This window comes from Eschrichtius robustus, chromosome 4 (genome assembly GCF_028021215.1).
Source record: "Eschrichtius robustus isolate mEscRob2 chromosome 4, mEscRob2.pri, whole genome shotgun sequence".
NCBI lineage: Eukaryota > Metazoa > Chordata > Mammalia > Artiodactyla > Eschrichtiidae > Eschrichtius > Eschrichtius robustus.
The window spans coordinates 144,415,733-144,435,013 of NC_090827.1; the positions used below are offsets into that span (position 1 = coordinate 144,415,733).

The following is a 19,281-nucleotide window of genomic DNA, read 5'->3' on the forward strand; positions in this document are numbered from 1 at the left end:
ATACACTAACAATAAAGTATCAGAAAAAGAAACTAATTTATAACTGCATCAAAAAGAATAAAAAGTACCTTGGGATAAATTTAACCAGGAGATGAAAGTTCTTTGCACTGAAAACTATGAGACATTCATAAAAGAAATTGAAGAATGCACAAACAAATGGAAATACAACTGACCTTTGAACAACATGAGTTTGAACTACAGGGATCCACTTATTTGTGGATTCTTTTTCAATGAATACATACTACAGTACTACCCAATCTGCAGTTGGCTGAATTGGCAGATGTAGAACTGCAGATACGCAGGGTCAACTGTAATTTATACATGAGTTTTTAATTGCTCAGGGGTTGGTGACTTTAACCCTCGTATTAGTCAAGGGTCAACTACATATCCCATGCTCATTAATTGGAAGAATTATTATTGTTAAAATGTCCATACTCCCCCAAACAACCTACAGATTCAATGCAATCCTTACCAAAATTCCAATGACATTTTCACAGTAATATAAAAAAAATCCTAAAGTTTATATGGAACCACAAAAGACTCCAAATAGCCAAAGCAATCTTGAGACAGAATAACAAAGCTGGAGCATCACACGTCCTGATTTCAAACTATATTACAAAGCTATAGTAATCAAAACAGTTTAGTATTGGCATAAAAAAAGACACATAGATCCATGTAACAGAATAGAGAGTCCAGAAATAAACCCATGCATATATGGTCAATTAATGTCCAACAATGGAGCTAAGAATATATAATAAGGAAAGGATAGGTTCTTCAATAAATGGTGTTGGAAAAACTGGACAGCCACATACAAAAATAATGAAACTGGACTCCCATCTTACACCATAGACAAAAATCAACTCAAAATACATTAAAGCCTTGAACATAAGACCTGAAACCATAAAACTCCTAGAAAAAAATAGGGGGTAAGCACTTTGGCATTGGTCTTGACAATAATATTTTGAATTTGAAACCAAAAGCAAAGTCAACAAATGCAAAAATAAGTGGGACTACATCAAACTGAAAAGCTTCTGCACAACAGAAGGAGACCATCAAAAAATGAAAACCATCAAAAAATGAAAAGGCAACAATGGAATAAAAGAAAATATTTACAAATCACAGTTATGGTAAGGGGTTAATTTCCAAAATACATAAAATCCTTATAACTTAATGGCAAAAGAACAGACAAGCTGATTGAAAAATAGGCAGAGGAACTGAATAGACATTTTCTGATGAAAACATACAAATGGGCAATAGGTACCTGAAAATATGCTCAATACCACTAATCATCAGAGAAATGAAAATCAAAACTACATTGAAATATCCCCTTATACCTGTTAAAATGACTATCATTAAAAGGAAGAAAGGTAACAAGTGTTGGCGAGGATGTGCATTAAAAGAAACCCACATTTACTCTTCTTGGGAATGTAAATTAGTGCAGCCACTATCAAAATAGTATGGCGATTCCTCAAAAAATTTAAAAATAGACCTAACATATGATCTAGCAATTCCACTTCTGGGTATATATCCAAAGGAAATGAAAACAGGATATCAAGAGACATCTATGCTCCCATGTTCATTCCAGATGATATGGAAACAACCTAAGTGTTCATCAGCAAATGAATGGATAAGGAAAACAGTAAAATAATAAATTCCTATCTCTTGATAGTAACAAAAGACTACACCTAATTTGGCTATATTCTTTATCTCGGATATTTTTAAAAAATTGAAACAAAAGTTATCTGATGTAATTTCATAATTTTTAGCTTCATTTTGAATTGACTACTTTTGCTAGTGTCTAAGATTTAGACATGTCAAACTCAGTGAAGTCGTATTTGTTCCATTTTAATGAAAAATTCTAGCATTATAAACAAGCATTGATTACATTTTTAAAAGTTTTATTTACCAGCTAATACAATAACATGCATTAGTCTTGTTACTTTGGGCTGTAAAATAATCTAAAATAGACTTTTCTCTATTAACACAGATATGGCTTTTTGAATATGTCATGCAACCCATGAACATGTGATTCAGCTTTTGTTTTTAAATGGTTTGGTTCTATTTTCTGAAATTCAAGAGCAAGTCTTTTTGCCTCTGAAAAATCTCCTACCTCTCCTGTAATTATCTAAGAAGGTTGCAATGATACTTTACATCAGTGGTTCTACATAAAACTAAATATAAAATTATGGTGGAGATAATTAATTTTTCTGTATCACTTAATCAGGGTCATTAAGGTTTAACACTGCTCTTAAACTGCTAAAAATAATAGCATGATTTCAAATGATTTTTATACTTTGGCAATAATATAGATCATGTTCAAAAGATAGTTGTAATTATTACAAGAGTTATTTTATGGTTTAATTCTTATACCTGATCTTCAAAACATGCTCCATACATATTCTGTTAATATGGATATCGCTTTTAATAATGTTGTTTTCCCATTACTAGTTTTTGGGAAGAGTTAACTTAATGATACAAATAAATAATGTGTCATGACAATAATTTATAAAAATTTCTCTTAGATTAATTCTTAAGATCACCTAATGATAAAGGCACAATAGCAATAAACTTTTTGATTTTGTGTTCTAACCTCAGAAAAACAGCTTGAGAGGCTATTATGCAAACAATACAATCTAAGTTCACTAAAATTAAAAATAAGATGGAAATTTTATGATAAAGCCACATGTTAACTTTTGGAACTATTTCAGTATCTTCATACTTTCTTCCTTCACATATGTATGATATTATTATGTATTTCTTTTAAAATGTCTCACACAGTTTTTCCTAAGAGAAATAAATGCCATAACGTTGTTGGTTATCATCACTTCACATTACAAGGTACTGTACTGCAAGAATTCTAATGTTTTTCATTCACTCAATTGGAATCTTATCCTTCAAAGTTACATCACAAAGTTACATTACAAAGAATGCAACCAAAAATAATTTATATGACAAAATCTTTGGTTAATTCTGAAATACTCTCATGCTAATTTTACTTTTTTTTTTTTATTTCTTCGAATTTTCTGTAACAAGAGTCAGTGTTTCTACTAGAAAATCAAGTTGCCTTCAGTTATAGCTACCGATCAAATCAAGTATGCAGAGCAGTGGAGTAGAGAAGAACGATCCACCCTGAATCTGCATGATATCCATCCTATTATACAACATATGAAATCTTCTAGACTATTTATAAATGCCTCTCAAATTAAGCTTTTGATTTGTGTATGTACTTATTTGTTTAAGAAAGGGTATAATGGCCTCTAGTGGTACAGAAAAAAGCACCAATGCTTACATCTTCAAAGCAATAACAATACAAATATTTTTTAATTAAAATAAAATTTATGAAGCTTATGCACAAGTTGTTCATGTTGCATTGTAATTTTTGAAATAATTACCCTCAATTCATTTATGCAAATAAACACTTAGTAAGATACACTCAATTGTTACATACATAAAGTGCCTACTTAAGTATAGGTTATAAGGTTATGGAGCATGTTTCATTGTAGGGGCTATGAATTATTGATGAAATAATGAGAATTTAGTAATTTTAGGGAATTTATTAATATTTTAAAGTATGTATTGACTACAGCTGTATTTGTGAACAATCATAATAATAATAACTGAGAATTTATTGTGACAAGAACTGTGCTGTTTTATTTATAGCAGCATTTTTAACTTTACAACAACCAGATCAATTCACATTATTGTAACTCATACTGATCTCTGTTCCTATAGTTCTTCCTTTCCTAAAATATGTAACTCATGTTTTATAACAAAGGAAACTCAGCCTTAAGTATTTGTATTTTAGGACAATGTATTACACTGTAAGGGCAAATGCAATTTTCACACCAAGTTTTCTGTCTCCTGAGCATAAAATCTCAATACCTATTTTATATCAGCACTCAATGTAATGGTGGGACATTTAAATATGGAATTTAAAGAATTAGCTCATCAATAAAAATTGTGATGATATTTTATGAGAATTAATAAAAGAATGTCGAGTATTATAATGGCATGGATTTTTAATATAAAAGCACATGCAATGTTTTAAAAGGTTATAATTTTAAAAATTTATTTGTTATTGTGTTTATAATGTACATCAGTCTTAATTTCAAACAATTTTTATAAAATGCAAGACTTATTTGGTAATTTTCATATTGGACTTAATTGCTAACATTCTTTAGGTCTCATCAAATACATAAAGTAAAAACAGAGATTTCGTTGCTATCTTATTTAGGAGACTGAATTATTTTAATCATTGGATATTGTAAATGAAGCAAACTGGTGCCCATTTTCTCAGAAGTTTTCTTAGGAATAACTAAAGAAGGATTTCCACAGTTCTGTCAAGTTAGAATGAAACAATATTCATTCCAACTTCCCCTCCCCTCTTCCTCTCTTTCCTTCTCTCCTCTCTTTACCCCCATTCCTTCCTTCCTTTTGTGTTATGTCTAATATTTTTATTATTTTTTAAATATACATGCATTAAAATTTACTGATTTTGGTGTAGAAGTCTATGAGTTTTAGTTCATGTATAGGTTTGTCTAATGACCACTATGATCAGGATACAGAAGAGATCCACCTCCCCAAAAACTCGTTTGTGTTGCATCTGTCGTGAACACTCCCTCCAAACCTAACCTCTAACATCCACTGATCTCTCTTCCTACAGTGTTTCCTTCTCTAAAATACATAAAATGGCATCATATAGTATGTAACATTTTGGGAATAGTTTCTTTCACTCAGCAAAATGCCTTTGAGAGTCACCTCTGATACTGGTATCAGTAGTTTGTTCCTTCTTCTTGCTGGGTATTATTCCATTGTATAGATGTACGACAGTTTGTTTATCCATTCACCTGTCAATGGATTTTTGTTTTGTGAGTAGTTTACAGTGATTTTGAGATACATTCATGCCCAGTGTTAACGAACATAAGTTTTTATTTCTCTAAGGTAAATAGCTAGCTGGTTATACAGTAACTGTGTTTCACTTGATGTGTCCAACTGATGTTTTTAACTTCCAGATTCTCCTTTGAAAAAAATTCTTCTCCAATCTATATTATTTTTCATTTTTAGTTCATTTTCCCTGAGCATCTCTACCAAAACTTCTAGCTTGTCTTTAGGAGATTGCTTACTTTAATGAAATTTCTAAACCTCCATCTTGTTTTCATCACAGCTTTGAGACAGTCTCTCTCTATGCTGTTAGTCTTCTCTTATATAAAGATGAAATAACACTGCTGGACTGGCTAGTCTGTAACTTCTATTCTTAATATTTTAACTTATTTTGAAGAGCCATGTAATAAATGTCTTTTCACATATACATAAAATAAAGAAATACTTTGGATACATATGTGCTTTCTTTTGATACATATAGTTGGGCTGCTTTCTAACTTGGATTTGGTTTTCATTATTTTATTGGGTAGGAACAGACATGGGATAATGCAGAGGAGGGACATATACATTATTTTGAAATATTTATTCAATGGTTTTTTTGATCGTTCTCACAGGTTATAAAAGGGGCCACTGTGGGGGGAAGGGGCAGAACATGTGCTGTTAGACTGAGTAGAATGACAGCTTTCATTGGAGAAGCTGTCATAAACAGCCTTCAGTATTGCAGTGATGATAATGAACAACATGATGTCCTAATAACCATCTCATTGGCTATTAAAATGCAGCATCACACATTAAAATTACTGTACTATCCACTTATCTTGCAGATATACTCAGGAAATATGCAGTTCCTCAACAGTTTTCTGCTGTTTAGTGGTAACCTGTGATTTTTACAGGAGTTCTTACTTTTCAAAAATTCTGCTAAAACGTGTGGACACAGTGTGGGAGAGGGAAGGGTGGGATGAACTGGGAGATTGGGATTGACATATATACACTACAATGTGCAAAACAGATAGCTAGTGGGAACCTGCTGTATAGCGCAGAGAGCTCAGCTTGGTGCTCTGTGGTGACCTAGATGGGTGGGATGGGGGTGCATGGGAGGGAGGTCCCCGAGGGAGGGTATATTTGTATACATATAGCTGATTCACTTCGTTGGACAGCAGAAACTAACACAACATTGTAAAGCAGCGATACTCCAATAAAAGAAAATCCTGCTAAAAAATTCTCCCCCATCTCTGTATCATTTATCTATCTGTTTATCTATCTTTATATATATGTAGATATGTGCGTAATAATTATAATAAGACTATTGTTTATCATGGATCCTGTTAGATGACGTGAAGAGACAAAGAAATCCATAGCATAGTAGCATAGTTATCTGAGCTCATTATGCTAGAATTCAGAATATTAAATTACCCTGAGAAAGTTGTTTTGCCCCTATAATGTGGTAAGTCACAGCCTATAGTTCTGAATTTTAATAGCCTACACAAACCAACATGAACTTTCGGACACTATTAGACTATGATCAGCTCCTTAGCTTCTCCCTCATTCAAGTCTCATCCTCAAGGGCAACAATGTCTTGGAACTGGATCAATGCTTATTTTCCCTAATGTCTACTCAAATTTTTAAAATATCAAATGATATAGTGGCCTAAAATACCATATTAGGGTCAAATAAACCTTCAGGGTCTCTAAAATTTATATACCAAATTAAGTCATTGCTGAGAAAGCAAAATGAGTTATATATGCAAAAATTTAAAGTTCAAGTTTGGAACTGTGGATAACAGATTAAAACCTTTATATGATGTTTAAATTGTAGTTATGAAAGGAAACTTGGATTAAAACTTTTAAGAGGTCCACTTTCACATAGAATTGATGCCCCAAATCAAAGAATTAATACCTTTGATTATACATAGACTCACACAAAATAGAAGTTGGAAGGTATTATGGAGTGGATTGTATTCTCCCAAAATTCATATGTTGAACTCCTAACTCCCAATGGGGCTGTATTTGGAGATAAGAATTTTAAGAAAATAACTTAGGTTAAATGAGGTCATAGGAGTAGAACTGTAATTTTAACAGAACTGATATCCTTATAAGAGGGAGATATACCAGTGGTGTGCATGCAGAGAAAAAAGGCCACATGAGGACACAGTGAGAAGATGACCACTTACAAGCCAAGGAAGAGGCCTCAGGAGAAACCAAATCTTCTGTCACCTTAATCTTAGACTTCCAGCCTCCAGAACAGTGAAAAAATAAATTTCTGTTGTTAAAGCCACCCAATCTTCTGGTATTTTATTATGGCAATCCTAGAAGACTAATACAGAAGGAATATCAGTACAGTGGATTTTAAATCATATCATGAACAGGCCTCAGTGTTAGGACATTTATGTTTGGGGCTCTGGCAGGATTAAAGTTTTTTGTAGGGGCTTGGGTACAGGGGTTTCTGTCATTGACAAAGGAACCAATGTTGGTGTTCTAAGCAGACTGTTTCTTTGTTCCTGATTTTCTGCCAAAAGCTGTTTCTCAAGCCTTCTCTTTAATTTATTCCTTTCCAATACTTTATTTTCCAACTTAAGATAACACAATTTTGCTGGAAAAAAAAAGAATTTCTGACTAGTGCAAAGGAAATTATCGCAAATAATCTGTATATTAGAAACTAAAGGTTGTTAACTTTGGAATAATGACTTTTGGTTACTGCATGTCACATTTTAATTTATATGTTTAAACATAGAGTAGTCATAGTTTATACTATTTCTTATTATTGATTTCCATTTATATCATCTCATGTGCATTAGCTGGTCATTAACAATTTGTAAATTTATTCAATAATTATTTATTAATTGCTTATAAAAATTCAGATTCTGTGGTTCTGTTGTGAATAAGCATAGGTAAGACCTTCATGTACCCTGCAGCCCAGTATGAGATTTACACTTGACAATTTGTTGTAAACAACACAAATACATTTTTCCCGAGGCATCTATTTTGTTTTTAATATTTTAATTACAATTATTATATTATAATTATTGTTACATACCTACATCTATAAACTCAGATAAACGTTTTAAATTATTTTCTAAGGATTTTCAAGGAGAAAATAGTTGGGATAAAGCGTATGAATCTTTTACAGTTCTTGATAAATGCTTGAAAATTATTAATGAGAAAGTACCATCTGATAAATATTATGAGAATGTCCCTCTCACTGCATGCTAGCCAGGAATGAAAGTTAATAAATGAACTGTTTGCCAGCAAATTGTCTCTTGACCTTTTCATTATTTCTCTAATTACTTCTAGTGAGTTGAATTGGTCTCCCATAAAAAAAAAATATTATTTCCTTTAATTGTCTGCTTAGAAATTTTACACACTTTAATTGTAGTTCTCATAATTTTTATGTAGATTATTGAATAACAATGTTTTTAGTTGGTTGTTACATTTGTGACAAACACAGTTCCCATTAATCTGTCATTTTCACGATTTTAGTGACCTTGCTTAACTCATTTATAACGAACCTTGCTTAACTCATTTATAACAAATTTTAATCAACATATGAAATAGGAAATTGCTTTTATTAGTATAATTAATCCTATACTGCCTAGTCTAATCATTTCATCAGTAAGTCATACAATTTAACATAGTTTTTTTTTTAATGTACTAATACATTTTTTTTTTTTTTACTTATTTTTGGCTGCATTGGGTCTTCGTCGCTTCACGCGGGCGTGAGCTACTCTTCATTGCAGTGCGCGGGCTTCTCATTGCGGTGGCTTCTCTTGTTGCGGAGCACGAGCTCTAGAGCGCAGGCTCAGTAGTTGTGGCGCACAGGCCTAGTTGCTCTGCGGCATGTGGGATCTTCCCGGACCAGGTCTCGAACCTGTGTCCCCTGCATTGTCAGGAGGATTCTTAACCACTGCCCCACCAGGGAAGCCCTTTAACATAGTTTTTAATTAACATATTGAATATATGTAAGTCAGGGTCTTCTAAGAAGCAGATGCCAAGACAGGATTAAAATGCACAGGTTTTATGTTAGGAAAAATGTCCATGTGAGACAAACTAGGGAAGAAGCCAGGTAAGACTGGGAGAGCCTCAGACAGTGACATAAGCATGATTCCAGGTGAAGGAGAGAAGGACAGATGGTTGGGAAGAAAGTTCCTAGACTGTCACACAGTTTTAAGACGTTTTGGCAAAGCACTTGAGGTGTTCTAGAATCCAAAAAAGACCTATCAGGCACTGTGCATCTTTCTCTGTGATAGGGGATGATGCAAGATTTAGCCCTTGTCTTTTATTTCGGAGGGAATGTCTCAGCACACTCCAGATCACTGGAACCTTAAAAATTTCATGGAAATGGTTTGCAACTTTTTTTTTTTTTTTTTTTTTTTTTTTTAGTGTGCAAGGATTTTACTAGGGAAAATGTCTTGTTGAGAGCCACCAATAAGACTGCAAAGCAAGTCACACCCTGAGGAAAGGAGAGGAAGAAAAGATGAGGTGACTGAGTCCTAGGCTACTGTGCAGTCTAAGAAAGGTCCAACAAGGCACTGGGGAGTGTTCAAGCCAAGATGAGCCTTCAGAAAAGACCTGTGAATCCTAGAAATGGATTCGCCTTGGTATCTCTGGTATGCTCATTCTTAGACTGGAAAGCCTGGCTTTGGTGCAGATGTCTCAGTGGGTTTCAGAGTCCAGTGACTGGGGCCCTTGATCAGTGACACTCCCTGTAATTGCAGTCTGACAAGCACATACTCACGGACACCATAATCTATTTTACAGTATTAGCATGCATGTGTTTAATAGCAAAATATATATAAAATGGACTATGATGTCGGACAGAAATAAGATTAAATCCTATTTCTACCAACTTTAGTGGCAGGACCATAAATGAGATAAGTTACATCTCTGAGACTGTTTCCTCAGCTGAATAAGTGGATTATAATAACACTGTACTACATGAGGAATAAATAAATAATATGTAAAATAGCTGGCTCTGAGTAGGTAAGCAAGATAAGTGTTATGCAATGTTAGCTCTAAGATTTTCTCTGTCTGTAGAGTAAGGCTAAGATTATGATCAATCGTGAATCTGAATGTGGCTCAAATAGTTAAGAAAATGGCACCTTAGAAACCACATGCATAAATTTAAAGAATTAAGGGCTTTGGTTTCTGTAATTAGGAGTCCAGGTCTCAGACACAGATGCATACTATCGTCTTTGTCTGTGGATGTGAATAATTCACTGATTACAAAGAGTTTTGGCTATAGAGAAAGCTACAGAATGAAGAGCTAAATCACTCAGGGAATTAACAGAAGTGTCAAGGTATTTTGAACCTATTCAGATATTAAAGCATTCTTAGAAGAACAAAATGAAAAAAAAAAAAAAAAAGCATTTCTACATGCCAGAAATACCAGCATAATTATCAGTGATATCTGAATTAAGATAAGCTCACAAAGGGAATTTCCTGGCAGTCCAGTGGTTAGGACTCGGCGCTTCTACTGCAGGGGCCATGGGTTCAATCCATGATCAGGGAACTAAGATCCCGTAAGCTGCGCACAGCGTGGCCAAAAAAAAAAAAAAAAGATAAGCACATAGATTATATAGATACTTGTGATTTTAACTCTCTCTAAATTTTATTTTACAGTTAACTATGAATTTGTGAAATTTCTTGTACCTACATTCTAATTCAGTATATAAAGTAACATAGGGAAATATATGTTGCACATTCACTTGTGGTACTTGTGTCTAGATCCACTTGGACTTAAAGGCAAAGAAAAAAGACTAACCTCATCCATTACACATAACAGTTACAATAAACAAAAGATTACATAAAATAAGAATTACAGTGCCCAAGTACCTGAAGTATAGGAGGAATTTATCAAGAGGATTAATTCCCTCTAATGAAAAAACATTTTTCTTGAATAGCAGACTTTTAATGGTAACAAGTATAAATGGTTTAGAATGAAACGTAGATATTCTGAGCAGAATATTTAGTAGCCTGCAGTGACTTGGTCAGTATAATTTTCAAATCATTTACCATTTAATATTGATACTCCTACTAAAATGATTCATGCAGGGAAAATGCCTGTGCCTTAGCTACAGTTGGATTTTCAAAGCTAACATCAACTAATTTATATAAAACAAAATCAGAGCTAATTATATTCATCTAGTTGTTTACTAAATGTTCTTTAATGTCTCTTGATTCTAGTAAGCTCTTATTGTATTCAATAAATTATTATGAAATCTGTTGGCATAGAGATTTTATAAAGAATTGATAGAATTGAGGAGATGAAGTTAAAAAGAGAAGGTAAAAATGTGCTACATTTCAATAATGCCTGAAGAAACTTTTACAGATATTGTAATTTTCAAATGTATAATATGTTTACAGATGTGCCCTGCATTTAGTCTGCCTTGTTCTATTTTGATTTTTGTTGAGTCTCCTGCCTGCTTGCTAAAAGCTAGAATGCTTTAGGCCCATGTACAATCGAAAGCAGAGGCATCCTTGAGCTTTAAAGCATTGAACAAACTGGGAAATGCATCACCACATACTGAAGTGAAAGAAGTCTGTGTTTTTGTGTTTTCCTTTTTAAATAAAAATTTTCAAAAGGTTAAAAAAGAGACAAGGTTGATTAAAGGGGAAAAAAAAAAAAAGGCATGTATCTCTTTCCCTGTTTGTGGACACAGAATTATGTTATATGCTCACTTTCAAACCCATTCCTATTATGAGTTGTAATGTTTATCATCTGTTGGTTATATGTTGGTTATATTGTAAATATTGGGTTGGCCAAAAAAGTTCGTTTGGTTTTTTTCCATAAGATGGCTCTAGTAGCGCTTAGTTGTCTTTAACTTCATTCAAAACAATTTTGTTAGATTGCATTGTGACAGCTGTCATATCAGTGTGCATTAAAAAAAAGCTTATCAAAATTGGTGAATTTTTGTGTAATCATTTTAATATTGAAGATGGAAGAAAATAGCAACATTTTCAGCAAATTATGCTTTATTATTTCAAGAAAGGTAAAAAAAAGCAACTGAAACGCAAAAAAGAAGATTTGTGTAGTGCATGGAGAAGGTGCTGTGACTGATCAAATGTTTCAAAAGTGGTTTGAGAAGTTTCGTGCTGGAGATTTTTCACTGGACGATGCTCCTCAGTCGGGTAGACCAGTTGGTAGTAATCAAATGGAGACATTAATTGAGAACAATCAACATTATACCATGTGGGAGACTGCAGACATACTCAAAATATCCAAATCAAGCATTGAACATCATTTGAACCAGCCTGGTTACGTGAATCACTTTGATGTTTGGGTTCCACATTAGTTAAGTGAAAAAAACCTTCTTGACCGTATTTCCACATACGATTCTCTACTGAAACAGAACGAAAACATTCGTTTTTAAAACAAATTGTGATGGGCCATCAAAAGTGGACACCGTACAGTAATGTGGAACGGAAGAGATCATGGGGCAAGAGAAATGAACCACCACCAACCACACCAAAGGCCGGTCTGCATCCAAAGAAGGTGATGTTGTGTATATGGTGGGACGGGAAGGGAGTCCTCTATTATGAGCTCCTTCCAGAAAACCAAACAATTAATTCCAACAACTACTGTTCCCAATTAGACCAACTGAAAGCAGCATTTGACGAAAAGCTCCCGGAATTAGTCAACAGAAAGCACATAATCTTCCATCAGGATAATGCAAGACCACATGTTTCTTTGATGACCAGGCAAAAACTGTTACAGCTTGGCTGGGAAGTTCTGATTCATCTGCTGTATTCACCAGACGTTGCACCTTCGGATCTCCACTTATTTTGGTCTTTACGAAATTCTCATAATGGAAAAAATTTCAATTCCCTGGAAGACTGTAAAAGGCACCTGGAACAGTTCTCTGCTCAAAAAGATTAAAAGTTTTGGGAAGATGGAATTATAAAGTTGCCTGAAAAATGGCAAAAGGTAGTGGAACAAAACAGTGAACGCATTGTTCAATAAAATTCTTGGTGAAAATGAAAAATGTGTCTTTTATTTTTACTTTAAAAACCAAAGGAAATTTTTGGCCAACCCATAGTTTTTCAGTGTTCTAGTTCTGTTTTTATTTTTCCTCATAACTGAAAAATATTATTTCTCATTACGAGCTTTTATATATGTCTGAATTTTGTTCTCTAAATGCTTAATTTTTTATACATTGGCTGGTTGTGATCTTTATTTGTTGGGTAAAAATTTTTAAATATTTTTCAAAGTACATATACTGGGTCCTCTTTTAAAGGAGAAAATCCAATAAATGATTTTTTATCTTCCATGAAAAAGACAGTATGTTTGAGGAATGGGTTCTGATATTCCTGTGTCCCATTATCAGATTCTTCTAATTCATTTTTTTAAAATATATTTGACATATAACATTGTGCCAATATAAGGTGTATAACATGTTAAATTGATACATTAATACATTGTAACGTGATTACCACAGTAGTGATAATTAGAACCTTTACTGAATTACATAATTATCATTTCTTTTTAGTGGTTGAAAACATTAAGTTCTAGTGTCTTAGCACATTTAGTGATTATAATGCAATATTGTTCTCTATATTTATGATACTGTTCATTAGATCTCTAGGACTTATTTACCACTCAATGCCAAGTTTGTACACTTAAACAGCAAATGTTCTATCCACCCACCACCGTCCCCTGTAACCACCATTTTGCTCTCTGTTTTTATGAGTTTGGCATTTTTAGATTCCACATATAAATGATATTGTACAGTATTTGTTTCTCTGTCTGACTTATCTCACTTAGCATAATGTGCTCAAGGTCCATCTATGTTATTGGGCAAGGCAGGATGTCTTTCTTTCTCATGGCTAAATAATATTCCAATGTATATAGAGTGGACACTTGAACAACATGGGTTTGAACTGCCTGGGTCCACTTATAAGAGGATTCTTTTTCCACTAAATACACTCACACTACACGATCCAAGTTTGGTTGAACCCCAGGATATGGAACCATGGAAATGGAGGGCTATCTATAAAGTTATACTCCATTTTTCCATTGTGGGGAGGGGTGGTATATACACCACATCTTTTATCCGTTCATCTGTTGATGGGCATTTAGGTTGTTTCCATATCTTGGATATTGTAAAAATTGCTGCAATAAACATGGGAATGAATATATCTCTTAGATATCCTGTTTTCATTTTCTTTGAGTATATACCCAGAAGTAAAACTGCTGGACCATATGGAAGTTCTATTTTTAATCCTTGAGGAACCTCTATGTCATTTTCCACAGTGGCTGCACCAATTTACATTACCACCAACAGTGTACAAGGGTTCCCTTTTATTCACATCCTCACCAAGACTTGTTATCTCTTGTCTTCTTAATGATAGCTATTCTAACAGGTATGAGGTTATATCTCATTGTTGTTTTGATGTGTATTTCCCTGATGATTAGTGATATTTTCATCTTTTCACGTACCCATTGGCCATTTGGATATCTTCTTTGGACACATGTCTATTTAGTTCCTCTGCTCATTTTTTAATTGGATTTTTTGTTGTTATTGAGTTGTATAAGTGCTTTACATATTTTGGTTATTAACCCCTTAGCTGAAATATGATTTGCAAAAGCTTTCTCTCATTCTGCATGTTGTTTTTTTTTTTATTTTGTTGTTTCTTTTGCTGTATAGAAGCTTCTAAGTTTGGTGTAGTCCCATTTGTTGATGTTTGCTTTTGTTGTTTTTGCTTTTGGTGTCATATCCAAAAAATCACTGCCGAGATCAATGTCAAGGAGCTTCCTCCTATTCCCTGTATTCTTGAACACAAGTCAGCTCTATGACTTGCCAAGACTGACTACTCTTATGGGGACAGGAGAAATGAAAAAAAAAAATGGAGGAAAGAGGGTCCAGAAAACAATGTAAGGCCCAAATGTACATGACAAAAAATAAGATGACTTGCAGCAATATTTCATAGTCTTTCAGTAAGGACAGACATGTGGTCCTTCACTTTCTTATTGAGAAAAGCTAGATAAACTTGGTGAAAAGAGAAGTTGAAAAGACTGAGTTTCCATATAGTGTGTACTCACCCTATCAATCCCATGAAAGAAGCAAAACGTCAAGCAGGACAACTTTGTGCTTAAAGGTTCGGTCTAATGAAAACAATCATAAACATCATGTGGAACAAAAATGTCATTCTCTAGGGTAGAATAGATGACTTTGCCAAACCCTAACAGTCAGTGGTCCCTTGAGGTTGGGCCATCAGAATTATTAGAGATCAGTCATCTTTAATCAGAAATTCAGCATATTTAATAAACAAAGAGAAACAGCATCACTGAGCGCTAACTACATGTGAGTAGTTCTTTTGTACTTTTTCAAGGTATGATTTCTTCCAAAATAGAAATGGAAGCCACTTGTGAATAGTCATGGAAGGCCCAAAGAGTAACAGACAAAGTAATTACTAAGACAGTTGTATAAGAATGGCTTCATGCTTGCTTCAACAGAACATATACTAAAAATTGGAACGATACAGAGAAGATCAGCATGGCACCTGCGCAAGGATGATATGCAAATTCATGAAGCATTCCATATTTTTGGAGTTTGGGATTAACATATACACACTGCTATACATAAAACAGATAACTAACAAGGACCTACTGTAGAGCACAGGGAACTATACTCAATATTTTGTAATAGCCTATATGGAAAAGGATCTGAAAAAGAAAAAATATTTATAAATATACACACACACACATATATATATATATAACTGAATCACTTTGCTGTATACCTGAAACTAACACAACATTGTAAATCAACCATACTTCAATTAAAAAAAAAAAAGAATAGCCTCAATGGCCTTAGCATTTATCTTTTAAGAACTGACTCACAATGAGCGCTGACAATTAAACAGATTATCTGTTCATAAACAATAAGAGGTTTTGCTTTGATTATTTAAGTTTACATCCAGGACAGTTGCAAGTTAACCATTTAATTTTAGCAAATACCCCCTTTAGGCTTAAATATATTCCCTTTTCATTTATTAGTTCTGTAACTGACTGAATAGAAATAACGGAAGTATTTACTTCTCTTGATTTCATTCACATGGTCAGCTGCCTTTGTAAAAATGAATCTTACCAAATCAAAAAACACTGCACTGACAAGCTGTGAGCAATGACAATAATTTCACTAATGCAGTTGCCAAGTATACTAATTATCCTAATGATGGTTCAGTCGCCTGATAATCACATCCCCCAAGGATCATATACAGTCAATCCACACAGCTGCAGAGTCCTCTCCAGGCTCATTTTGCTTATTCCTGTCTCAGTAAAAACTACATAATATTACTTTATTAGCATAAAATAATCATCATAGCTGAACATGAGCTGCACAGACAGAGAGCTAGACTGCTGAAGGGTAATCGAGGAGACTCCTACATGAGGTGCTTAGTCCTGTCATTCATTACTCCAACGCCTGATAGAGCCATAATTTAGACCAGAAATCTGCTTCCATCTAAAGTAATGGTGTGGATTTTGAAGGGATAAAAATACTTAAGTGATCTATTTTCCTAAATCAATGGGCACACTGCTTGATAAAAATATTTTGAAATCCTAAGTGATGTCTTTATAGGTTTGCTGGCAAATTTTGTTTTCTTTCCTTCCTGAATTCTCAAGTCGTGACCCAAAATGGCTTTCACAAGTCTATCGAATTTTAAAGTCTAATTTGCAATAAAAGAGTATTTACCTTATCACAGAGTTAAGAGAGCAACACTTGTATTTGGGGAAAGGAGACTTAATGGTTATTTATTCCACATTCAACCATTTTGCAAAGATTTTTTTTATACTTTAAATTTCTTGATTAGACTTTTTCAAGAACTGGGAAGCGTTTGAGATTTTGCCACCTGTGTGCTAACAAGTTAGTCTGTCACAGTTTCACAGATGCAGAAAAAGAGGTTCCAGGTTAGGGACAAAAGATTTTGTTGTTCATGGCACAGCATATAGCATAAGCTGCATGTTTGCATTAGTTCCCTTTGTCCCCTGTGTCTTATGGGCCAATGTGGAGCCATGTGTGTGCATTCTGCCCACACAGGTGGTTTGTATCACAACTGAGAAATATAAGGTTAGGAAATCCCAATCTTTTAAAGAATCTGCTAGAAACCTGCCTAATGTTTACCCTGAAGGGACGGATTATCTTTATTATCCTGGACAGCAATCAAACCTGCTATCTGCCCCACAGGAAGAAACTATCCCTATTTTCAGCCTTGAAAATGTAGTTCAGAAAAATATAGCAGAGTAAAGTCTCTGCTTGTAAGATGTGTAGAAACGCAGGAGATGAATGGAAATGATCTCCCAACAGATTTTCCAAGTTTATAATCTGATAAATAATTTTCAAAAACTGTCACTCTCCAGATACGCTTTATTTTGTTATTATTTATAACTTTCCTTTTGTTTTCATTTGTTTGTTTGTTTTGAGTGGAATGCTAACATAGAACAAAAGGAAATAAGAACAGAGCAGGTATGTAAGACTGGGTTCTCCAAAAATAGATGCTTACAGAATTACACATGCAAGATATCTGTTGGGAGTAAAGGATTTATAGATAAAGGGGAAAGGAAGCAGTTTTGGGCAGAGAGAACTTTCAGAAAACTATACACATCTGGCTCTTGCAAAAGGGAAGAGGGAGGTAAAGAGGGCTGGACAGGACTGCAGTGAAATTCTGGAAAACTTCCAATCCCAAAAGGAATCTCAGAGTACCCATGTGATTTCAGTCATTGACTGAAGAGAGCATGGGCTTCGTTTATATGCTGTCAGATCCCGAATATCTAGCAGGTATAGTGCGTCAGCTAAATATACTCCTAAAAACAAGTTCTCTCTTGAGAGATCTCATCAGAGCATTCACAGAACTGCTGTAACAAGGATAGTAAAACTTGCAAGGGTAGTTAAAAGCCTCAGTTTATTCCTGTCTGGAATGTCCTCTGTTTCATACACGTTTCAAAGGTTTCCATCCTGGAAGTTATTATTAAAGATAAGTAATCTTATGTTTTGCAATTGGAGAATAAGATATAAATCCACAGCTCCCTGTGATATAACACAAAAATTGACAGGTAGAAGCAAAATGAACAAAAGAGATTTCAGAGTTATAGTGTAGAACAGAGCAAACATTTTCTTTAACAAACTTGATAATAAATATGTTTAGCTTTCATATCACACTCTCTCTGTCACAACTACCCCACTCTGCCTTTGCAGTATGAAAGCAGCCATAGACATATAATCAAATGGGACTGACTGTGTACTAATGAAATTTTTTCCAAAAACATTGGTGGGCCAGATTTGGTCCATAGACCATCATTTGCCAACTACTGATGTAGAATAATGTACTATCTGTTCTGCACATAGAAATGGACCAACAGATGACAATTCCCATCTAAAAAGTATGGAAGCCAAACATTGGAGATATACATTTTCTTTGAAAAGTTATAATATTGGCTATTAAAGAAAGCATCTTTAGAACACACAAACGTCCACTGTTGCATGAAATTCTTCTGTGCTTTAGGGGCACAGAAGAAGATTCAGGTAAAGGTCATGTAGTCATTTATACTTCAATAGAACAAGTAAGCATATGGAGGGTTGGCAAAGGGCTGGACAAATGAAGAGGTTATATATAAACGTAGCCCAATATTTTCTATTTTTAGCATGTCCTGTATTGAAATGAAGATATTTAATAGAAAAAAGCAATTTACATGTACTTATTGGTATACAAATTTGAGAGAGAACCTAGAAAACAACGTCAGTGATAATAAGGTATAAAAGTTTTCATTTTGTTCTTAAGCAAAAAATAAATTAAAAAAAAAGAGTCACTGGTTATCCAAGTAAATATACAATCCTTCGATTTAGTTTGTGTTCTCCTAAAACATCACGTAATTCAGATGTAGGTGGCTTACATGGTAAATGGTCCCAAGAAGTAGGAGTAAAGTGGGACAAAAAAGGGAATAACTACATACAAGGTTGCAGTTGTCACAGTTGCCTCGGTAGATAACACAGATTCATTTCCTCTGTGACCTTTGGCAGGTCATGCTTGCCACCCAGAATTGTCTGATTGTCTGAATTTTTTTTTTTCCCCCTGGGGATAGACATTATTGACTTATTTTATTTCATCTAGTACTTTTAACTAGCAAAGAATAATTCCATAAACAATCCACTTGTTTTTAAAAAACTATTTCAACTTTTTTTTTCCCACCGAAACCTTCCTAATTCCCAAGTAACCCTGGGGTACATCAGCACCATCTAAAATCAAAGACTAGAGAGCATTGTTTTAAAATATGAGAGCACTGATCCTACGGCCCTTATGCATGTCCAAATTGATTCTTTCTTTTACTACTCCACACCCAGTTTGATTATAAAATCCCACCTGGAACTAGTCCAAATGCAGAGTACAAATGGGATTGACTGAAGCTAGT

The 19,281-nt window shown here is 34.1% G+C and overlaps 1 non-coding gene across 1 annotated transcript; it reads left to right on the forward strand.

Annotated features, from left to right (window-relative positions):
• The first annotated feature begins 15,316 nt into the window (after window positions 1-15,316).
• Window positions 15,317-15,422, forward strand: LOC137764525 (U6 spliceosomal RNA). The gene has a single exon (XR_011074026.1). It is a non-coding gene; the product is annotated as a U6 spliceosomal RNA (small nuclear RNA).
• Window positions 15,423-19,281: the final 3,859 nt, after the last annotated feature.